This window comes from Epinephelus fuscoguttatus, linkage group LG24 (genome assembly GCF_011397635.1).
Source record: "Epinephelus fuscoguttatus linkage group LG24, E.fuscoguttatus.final_Chr_v1".
Lineage (NCBI taxonomy): Eukaryota > Metazoa > Chordata > Actinopteri > Perciformes > Serranidae > Epinephelus > Epinephelus fuscoguttatus.
The window spans coordinates 8,937,528-8,946,536 of record NC_064775.1 but is presented as its reverse complement, the minus strand read 5'-3'; the positions used below and the strand labels follow the sequence as shown (position 1 = coordinate 8,946,536).

The window sequence follows — 9,009 nt, the reverse complement described above, 5'->3', positions numbered from 1 at the left end:
AAAATAGGCCAGGCACCGAAACTATCGCTGCAGATCACGAGCCAATATCGCAAGCAATATATTTGATAGCCAGCCTGACTGTAAAATGATGAATTAAATGCTTACTCAGTGTAACTATAGTGTGCTCTTGTGGGTAGTGTCTGCTGGTCCTAATTTAGTTCTTTGTTTGAACACTGTTTTGCAATATTTTAAATAAGTCTGAAAGGCAGGCTACTAAGTCAAATTAGGTGTCATAGTTCATTACATTCATTCATCTGTTAATTAACAAACATATTGTGTCTGTCTGAATTTGGTGTTTGAAATTGGGGCCATTCGAAAGCCCCCAGACTGCTGTTTGTTGCCAGTCCGCCCCTGCAGCTATCACAGACCATCGCCTTATACCTGTAAAATAGCTTTTCTGCTTTGGGTTTGAATATAATCTCCCTCCGAATGAACCTCTGTGCAGTTTGCTTTAAAGAAGACATAGATCTACATTTTCAGATATTCAGTGTGGTTATTGGTGCGGTACAAGTCGGGGCTTTTTACCTTAAATTTCCTCCTTTTGTTCAGTTTGTTTGGGCGGGTGAGGCGAGGCCATTCAGTAAAGTAAAAACGCTTAAAGTGTAAATAGTGGCTCCCTGACAAGAATTACCATTTTGAGCTGTCAGATGTAGGCCAGAAGGGCTATAAAAAAATATGTGCAACCAGACGTACCCCTGCCAGGGCATGCAAGTATTTATTTTAGGAAAGTAGGTAGTCGGTTCAGTGACTTTTTCTTACTTACGTAAGGTTAGAAAGAAATCTGCGAGAGAGGAAAAAGAGATCCAGGTGGGATTTTGTTGTCGACCACTGAATGTGTGTCTTTATCGCTATTTTTAAGATGTTTGCTGACACGGCTCGACTTAACAGAGGCAAACCAAACCAACATTTTCTTTCTGATAGTGAGCAAGCCCACAAAAGCCTGAACAAAACAAAAAAAAAGTTTATATGAACGCCCCGCTCCCGAGTCGAATGTCCCATGCAGCATGAAATAAATAGACTCCCACAGCTGACATGACACGGAGATTTTTACTGTCAGAGAAATCAGTGTCCATCATGCACAAATTGTCTGGTCTGTCTTTGTTTGGCGCAGCAGGGGTTCATTGTGGCTTTGCAACACCCCATGTGTTTCTTTCCCTTGCATGCTGAAAGAGACATGACATAGAAACAGAATATGCTCGCCACTTGGTGCCTCAACAATACTTCAAACTGATCTGTGTGCAACAGACTGCAAGTGAACTACACTATTGGCACATCCAAGAACTCTGTGTTGACTGATAAGATTCGTTTACTCGTATCTGCTTTGTGGTCTTGAAAAAATAGCATTTTACATTCATGTGGGACGGAATCACATTTACAAAATATAAGCCCTCTGATATGGTCAGAATAATTTATTTAAACATTTTAGAGATGAAATATGGTGCAACAGCTCCCCACAAATGTCCAAAAACACATGCCTCAGCAGGGACACTGTGGACTCTGCGTTATCACATTCAAACTTATGTCAAGTTGTACCCCATTAAATCTTCTCTGGGGAGTCGAACTGAATCTAAGATGAGCAGTAAATGATACATCAACTGCATGATATCATCCCAAAAACACACACACATCTCTGCTCTGAGGTTATTTCCTTTTATTGTCAGAAATTAATCACTTGTAAATGTTTTGCTACAAACCATGCATACAACCCTGTTATTAGAGGAACCTGACAACTGTGAAGAGAGAGGGAAAAAAAAAAAAAAAAAAAAAAAACTGTTGAAAATTAAAACGAAAAGTACATATTTTTTTGTTCCTGCTTCCATCTGCACCATTATTCAAGCCGAGGAACAAATTAAAACATGCATTATTGGTTTAATAGGAGGGGTCACGCTTTGTTAATCTGTGTGGTACACTATAATAACTGACACGTTGACATGTTTTCTGCTCAGTCCTGTTGGTACTCTGTGTTTGGTAGGCAGTAATTGGAGAAGGGCTTCGAGGCTTCCTCCAGTGACCTCATTACCCCAATTAAATGTGTAGCCTTCTCTGAAAACAGTCCATCTCACAAAGTGATGTCTGATTATCACTCCCAGTCCAAATGAGGTTGAAATATGCAGCTGAGGAAGCGGCGCAGGGACATATGGCTGTGCCTTTTACAGTTTGCCGTAGTGAGTTTCTCATCCCTGGTTCGTTTGATCTAAAGCAACATTAGAACATTTAAAATAACCCCTAAAAATGCTGTAGGTATTAGTTCTATGATGAGTATCTGGTTGGAATGCTAATATTTAAACAAGCAGTGTTTTAGTTAATACAGGTATCTCCAGTATTACCAAAATAATTGCAGCCTCTAGTTTGTTTGCAGTAACCATGAAGACTTTGTTGCAATTCCTGAAAATCTTTTTCCTATGAAAGCGGGGGAAAGTGGTGGGTTGTTTGTGCTTCTTAAATAAAAACTAGCTGGGCCCAAATAGAAATCTAAAGGTGCTGTAATGGAAACGTTACTGTACCGATTTGCAAACATACAAGAATCTAAACTAAGCACAAAAAGTATGGAAATTTGTGTTTTTGGTAGATTATTTCTTATAATATCTTATATTATTTCTTATATATCTTATAATAAATCTTATACCATTGGAAAACCTGTTTATTTCCCATTTACATGGTGCCACATTTGTCAGGAAAATGCATTTGTGGGATGAGCAGCAGAGCTGAGAATGTGGGTTGTGCCCATGCTCATAGGTGCTGCGGTACCAGAAGCTCAACACAAGAGTCAATAGCAACAGCAAAAAATAGCTGTTTGGCATTGGCAGAGATTTGGCAAATTTTTCATGGGCCCAACTATCATACTCAGCTCTGCTGCTCATCCCACAAATGCATGTTCCTTACAAATGTGGCACCATTTAAAAGGGAAGAAAACAGACTTTCCAACGGTATAAGATTTATTGCCAAGAAGCATTGTTACAACAAAGAAAAAATCTACCAAACACAAATTTCCTTATTTTTTGTGCCACTACTACTTTAGGTTCTCCAACCTACAAGATCACATAGATTGTTCCTACCCTGTAATACGGCCAACAGGAGTGTTGGGAGTGTTTCTATGTTCCATAGGTCCAGTGTTCCCCAGTTCAGTATTCTGTTAACGCACATTAACCTTCCCCTTGTGTTCAGGTCAAATTTGACCCATGTCAAGTTAGAATATTTCATAAATATTATCCAGTTTACCCTGACCTTTGGAAATGGCAGTGGTTGATTGCTGGAGCTCTCTAACAGTGCGTTCTGATACTCATATAACCACACTTTTTAGTATGCAAAAAACAAAACGATCTATTTGTCCCAATACATAGTATATCAAATTCAGTATGCCAAAAATACCAGGATATCCTTCTGCATCCAGTTGGATTTTGCAGTATGTAGGCCATTATGCTTTTCTGGCTTTCCTGACCCACAGTCCTCTGCACAGCTGAAGATACATCACATCGACTGAGCTACAAACAGATGACAGCTTTACAGCTCGCTGACAGCTGTCAGAAGCTGCAGTGACTGATGACAGCTCTTCAAGTGACTGTTGACCAGTCGAATGGCAAAAGGAGGAACATTAATTGTTTAAGTGAACAAAATAATCATGGAAATAAACAACAGCAAAAAAATGAAAATAGAAATGACAGTAGTTATTACTTAAAAGTTAAAACTACATACGTTGCAAAGCAGGGCAGAGGTCTGTGGGCTGACCTCCATCTCTGGTGAGTTTGGTAAATAAGGTTTTGTTTTGTCTCATCTGATATGAGCAAGTGTATCAAATTTCAGGGTGTAGTGTTATGATGAAGTAGACTGTCCCAAATACTGTATGCAACAGTATATTTTAAGGGCAGCCCCTGACCCTATACCTCCATATCCTAATCTTAACATGTTTCGAGATGGCAATATTCAATTGCAATTGATTTCCTAAGCCTAAAATGTTTTGCAGTTATTTTTCTCCCTTTGCTTTTCTCCCTTGCTTTTCTTTTCCCTCTCTTTTAATTGGTGAATTCATTGGTTGACAAATTCTCATTGTTTTAAATTAGAGTTGAAATGTGTTTGGGAGTTGTTCGCCTTTTATAAAGAGTAATTATTAGCTAGACGAGGACCTGTGCTATCTCTCAGTCATGATTATAGTTTCCTAGCAAATCCACGTCATGAGTAAATGCAGAGCTGGGGAACATCTTTTGCAGCTTCTCATTATGTGCTTTTTAAATCTTGAGAAGAATGGACCCTGGGAACATCAGAATGACCCTGGAGCGTTTCCTTAATGTGGGTTCTTATGGGTGGCAAGAGATTAACATGTCCGCAACGGTTTAAGGTTTAGGCAACAAAACTACTTGGTTAGTTTTCCCAAAAAGATCATGGTTTTCGTTTTCATGACTATAATTGTTACACCACTTCACTACAGGGGTGATGAGAATCCGGTACCGTGCCGGATTTCCGGCGTGCGGCGATCGACGAGGGAGGAAAAAAAAAAAAAAAAAAAGTTAATGCGGGATGCATACGTTTGTCGTAGACAGGCTCTGGTAGAAGTGCTTTAAATGGAGACCTTTAACTCTCAACCAGACCAAAGTTAGGCTACTAGCCAATCAGAAGTAGAGCGGGGACGGGTCTTTGGGGGATGAAAAAACTTGTTTCAGAGCCACCTTCAGATTCTAGTGGAGCCCGTGCCTAACACACTCTCATCAAGGTGGAAAGTAAGTTAATGAAACCCGGGGAAAACGTCCAGATAGCCGATAAAGGACTCAAAAATAAATGGTGTTGGGTGTGGGTAGAAGAGAAAGGCATACACAGAAAGCCTTTTGGGAGGTGGTGCAAAAAATTAAGGGAACCTTGTGTGTTTCTGCACATTGTGTTCACGTAAATTGATGTATGCAACCAGTGGCAAGAAAGTCCTATGACTCAACCTGAAAAAAAGTTACAAGCTTAGGATTTTTTTTTTTTTTTTTTTTTTTGCTATCACCCCTGTTACAACCATATGAAGTCACGTTATGTTACGTTGAGGAAAGAACACACTTTTGGTTTCACACGGAGCACAAAGAGTGCTCGTACTGTGTCAAAGTCCTGTGTTTGTTTGACCCACCCATCCACTCCAACCTCCTCCCTACACAGACTTTGTTGCTCTTTATCGCCAACACCTGACTTCCCCCTTTACTTCTGTCATAATTACTAAAGCCACTAGAGGTCGTCACCTACAGCAAAAAATGTAAATATGGGTCGTGATGAGCTGCTGGGGTCATATTTCAGATACTAGTTTATTTTTGATTAAATGTCTCATACACAGTCTAAACTGTGTCCAAATCTCTCCCTGTTTGCTCCACTGTGCATTTTTACTCTCCACCATTTTATTGGGTGTTTATTGAATGTTCACTTTCTTATATAGTGCTGCTATATAGAGGCCATTGAGGAGCACAGATGTGGCTTTTACCATTGCTAATTATCAATATTTCAGCATGGTTATAATCCATTTGGTGAATGCTGTAGTTTCTCAAAGTGGGGTTGTACCAATACTGCTTTTGTTCTGTAGAGTTACTTGTGATCAAAGATGACCTCAGCCCTGCAGATGTTTTGAAAAGCCCAGCCTGGGGTTTGGTGTTGATTTGAGTCATTAGATAAGACGCTTTAAGAACATTTCTCCTCATCTCATCATCTTTCCATCACTCCAGGGAGAACCCCATCACACACAACATGACACATTTTACCTAAGTGCCAGCTGAAATTTGGTCCTTTTAAGATAATCAGTTTCAAGATCTTAGTGAGATTTTCAGCTTTTTTGTTTTGTTTTTCCCCCAAAGATTTTACTTTAAATGAAAGTCGAGGCGATGTGGTTTTAACCACAACTTTCTGAAGAGTTTCATTCCAAAATGAAAATCTCCACACCGGCAAGACAAACTTAACTTCAGATTATTGGTTCAAATGAATCTTTCAAAGTCTTACAACAGTTTATGATTCATAACCTCAGTTTTCCCTTCATGTAGTTAATTTTATAAGAACGCATGACATGTTTTCCACACAGTACATCAGTGGATATGTCATTTTTAATTGGAACAGTATAAAGCTTCATACCATTGTTGTCAAGTGGAAATACATAACTAAATTGTCAGCTTTTGCGAAGGTTAGAAAACAGCTCAGTGATGATGTGTTTTTGAGTTTATAAACTGGGTTTTGAGAATGATTCATAAAACCATCAACCCCTAGAGGAGCATAACTAAACAAATCCAAACTGTACTATAAAGGAGTTGCAGAACTTTAGATTACAGCACATAAGATGTATGAAAAAACATGTCCCTGAGTTTTAAATGTTACATTCAGTGTATTTATTTTAACTATACACCAGTGTTCCTCCAGGCTGTCACACAAATCCTCAAACCATCAGAAGAAATGCAGCAAACAATCAACCATCACTAAACAGTTGTCCTCAAAGTTGCACACTAACTGGTTGATTGAGTTGAGGCCATTTGCGAACGACAACCTCAGATAGAAGGGGGGAATCAATGCCGTGTTTGTCCACTTCTTTGCTCATTAAGGAGCCTCTATTCACGTCAGGGTCTGTATATGACAAAGAAAGCTCACAAGTGCACATTTTCAGTCCGAGGAGGGTGTTTTTTTCTCCTCGTCAAAGCCCTCCCCTCATCGAAATTCGCCTCACAGAAACGCTGTGCCAGAGGCCAAAGTCTTGACAGGGGTAGCCCAGTGAGGGGGAAATCAAACGAGTCCCTTTTTTACGGCCTGACTCGCCGACAGGGAGGCCCGCTTACCTACCAGTCCTTAATCTGTATCACACCTTTCCAGTTCAGGAAGAAAGGCAGCCTTACTGTCCATTCATCATCTTTAGTGATTCAGGGTTTTGTCTCTTGCCTGTTGGAGGTGAGTCCTTGGTTACTCATAAATACTGGTAATACCTGAACTGTGCAGATTGAAATCCTTTCAGGCTTTTCAGTGGACTTGTCACATCCATCTTAGTGTGTAGTTAATATTGAACAGGAAAAGGATGGTGATAAATGTTGATACAATGGAATGAATCCTGGTATCAGATGGGGATATACTGCACAGTAGTGTAAACTAAGCCCACAGTGAGACTTATTTTGACAACCCAATCACCAGAATGAATGTTGGCATTGTACATTTCTGCAATCCAAGGATGTCTTACATACGTACATGATTACTAGGGCTGACCTTCAAATCCATTTATGGACATTCGAAGCTTCGGAGCTCAGAACGAATAAATTATGGCGAAAACGCAGTTTCCTCCAACACTAGAATTAAGATAAAAATATTCATGAATGGTCGGTGATAAGTAGTGCTTAACTTTTGATTGAACACTAACTTAAAACCCTCAGCGCACACTGCAGCACAATCAAACAGATGCGCAACTCAGAGCATCAGAAGTGTCTCTGACACCAGACTCAGAGCGGACCGGTGGAACTGGAAAATGCATATTAGGCCTACTAGATACTACTGACGTTTTTCAAGTGATTCCCAAATTTGTTGTTGAGTTGTGGTATGCCAATCGCTTTGGCAAATCTGGCACTCTGCTTTCTGGGGGTTGTCGGGGCATATTGTAAAGTGCAACCACACATCTGATGACCTCTTGGACATGTCTACCAGCTCAGTATCGGACTGGTGGGGGTTAGTGTTGCGTTTAAGGCCTCCCCCCAAAAAACGGGAAAAAAACCAAAACAAAACGCAGAAGCTTTGATTTTTTTTTTTTTTTTTCCCACAATCGAATCCCATGCCATCGAACGAAGCTTCGAAGCTTCTAATTTTTTGGGTCAGCCCTAATTATTATGCAGCTGATACGTTGACGCTTAAAGTTTCTTTGTGTTTCAACAACATTATAGTTAAATTGTGGGGAGGTTTTGGGCACAAAAAAACAAACAAACAAAACACTTGGTTATGTTTCGGAAAGTATGTTTTAGCTTAAAATACTCGCTTTTTGTGGCATTATTCTGGCAGGATATGCAGCAATATCTCAGGAAAAACAACTGCTTTACTTGGCACTATCCTGCCAGGAAACATAGCAGTATCTCAGTACAAAAATAACCGCTTAAAGTGGTGCTATCCTGGCAGGAAATGCAGCAATACCTCAGTAAAAAACAGCCACTTTGGGTAGCGCTATCTTGGCAGGAAACACAACAGTGTCTTAGTAAAAACAACCAATTTACATGGTGTTGTCCTGGCAGGAAATGCAGCCATGTATTAGCAAAACAACCGATATATATGGTGCAATCCTGGCAGGAAATACAGCAATATCTCAGTACAAACAACCACTGTACGTGGTGCTGTCTTGGCTGGAAATACAGCAATGTCTTGGTAAAAACAACCACTGTTGGTGGTGCTATCCTGGCAGGAAATAGGGCAATATCTCTGTGGAAAACAGTATAATTTCATGGCACTTTCCTGGCAGGAAATGCAGCGGTGTCTGGGTAGAAAACAATTACTTTGTGTGGCACTATCCCTGGTGGAAACACAGCAACGGGTCTCTAAAAAAACACCCATGTTTGGCGGCAAAAAAAGCCAATGGAAACATGGCCATGTCTTGCTAAAAACAGCCAGTTTTTGTGTTTATAGGTCTTGGACAGTTGTCTGTAGGGCGATGCCCCACCACTATCCCCACCACCTTCTGATGACAAAGTCAGCTCATATACAGTACAGGCCAAAAGTTTGGACACACCTTCTCATTCAATGCGTTTTCTTTATTTTCATGACTATTTACATTGTAGATTCTCACTGAAGGCATCAAAACTATGAATGAACACATGTGGAGTTATGTACTTAACAAAAAAAGGTGAAATAACTGAAAACATGTTTTATATTCTAGTTTCTTCAAAATAGCCACCCTTTGCTCTGATTACTGCTTTGCACACTCTTGGCATTCTCTCCATGAGCTTCAAGAGGTAGTCACCTGAAATGGTTTCCACTTCACAGGTGTGCCTTATCAGGGTTAATTAGTGGAATTTCTTGCTTTATCAATGGGGTTGGGACCATCAGTTG

General features: G+C 40.1%; 1 protein-coding gene across 1 annotated transcript in view; it reads left to right on the top strand.

The window, feature by feature from the left end:
- The first annotated feature begins 6,803 nt into the window (after positions 1-6,803).
- The window catches only part of LOC125884655 (interleukin-1 receptor accessory protein-like 1), a 312,218-nt gene continuing 310,012 nt past the window's right edge, over positions 6,804-9,009 (top strand). Inside the window, exon 1 of the mRNA XM_049569686.1 lies at positions 6,804-6,882. The gene's annotated coding sequence lies outside the window, so the exon portion shown is untranslated. The remainder of the gene's footprint in view (positions 6,883-9,009) is intronic.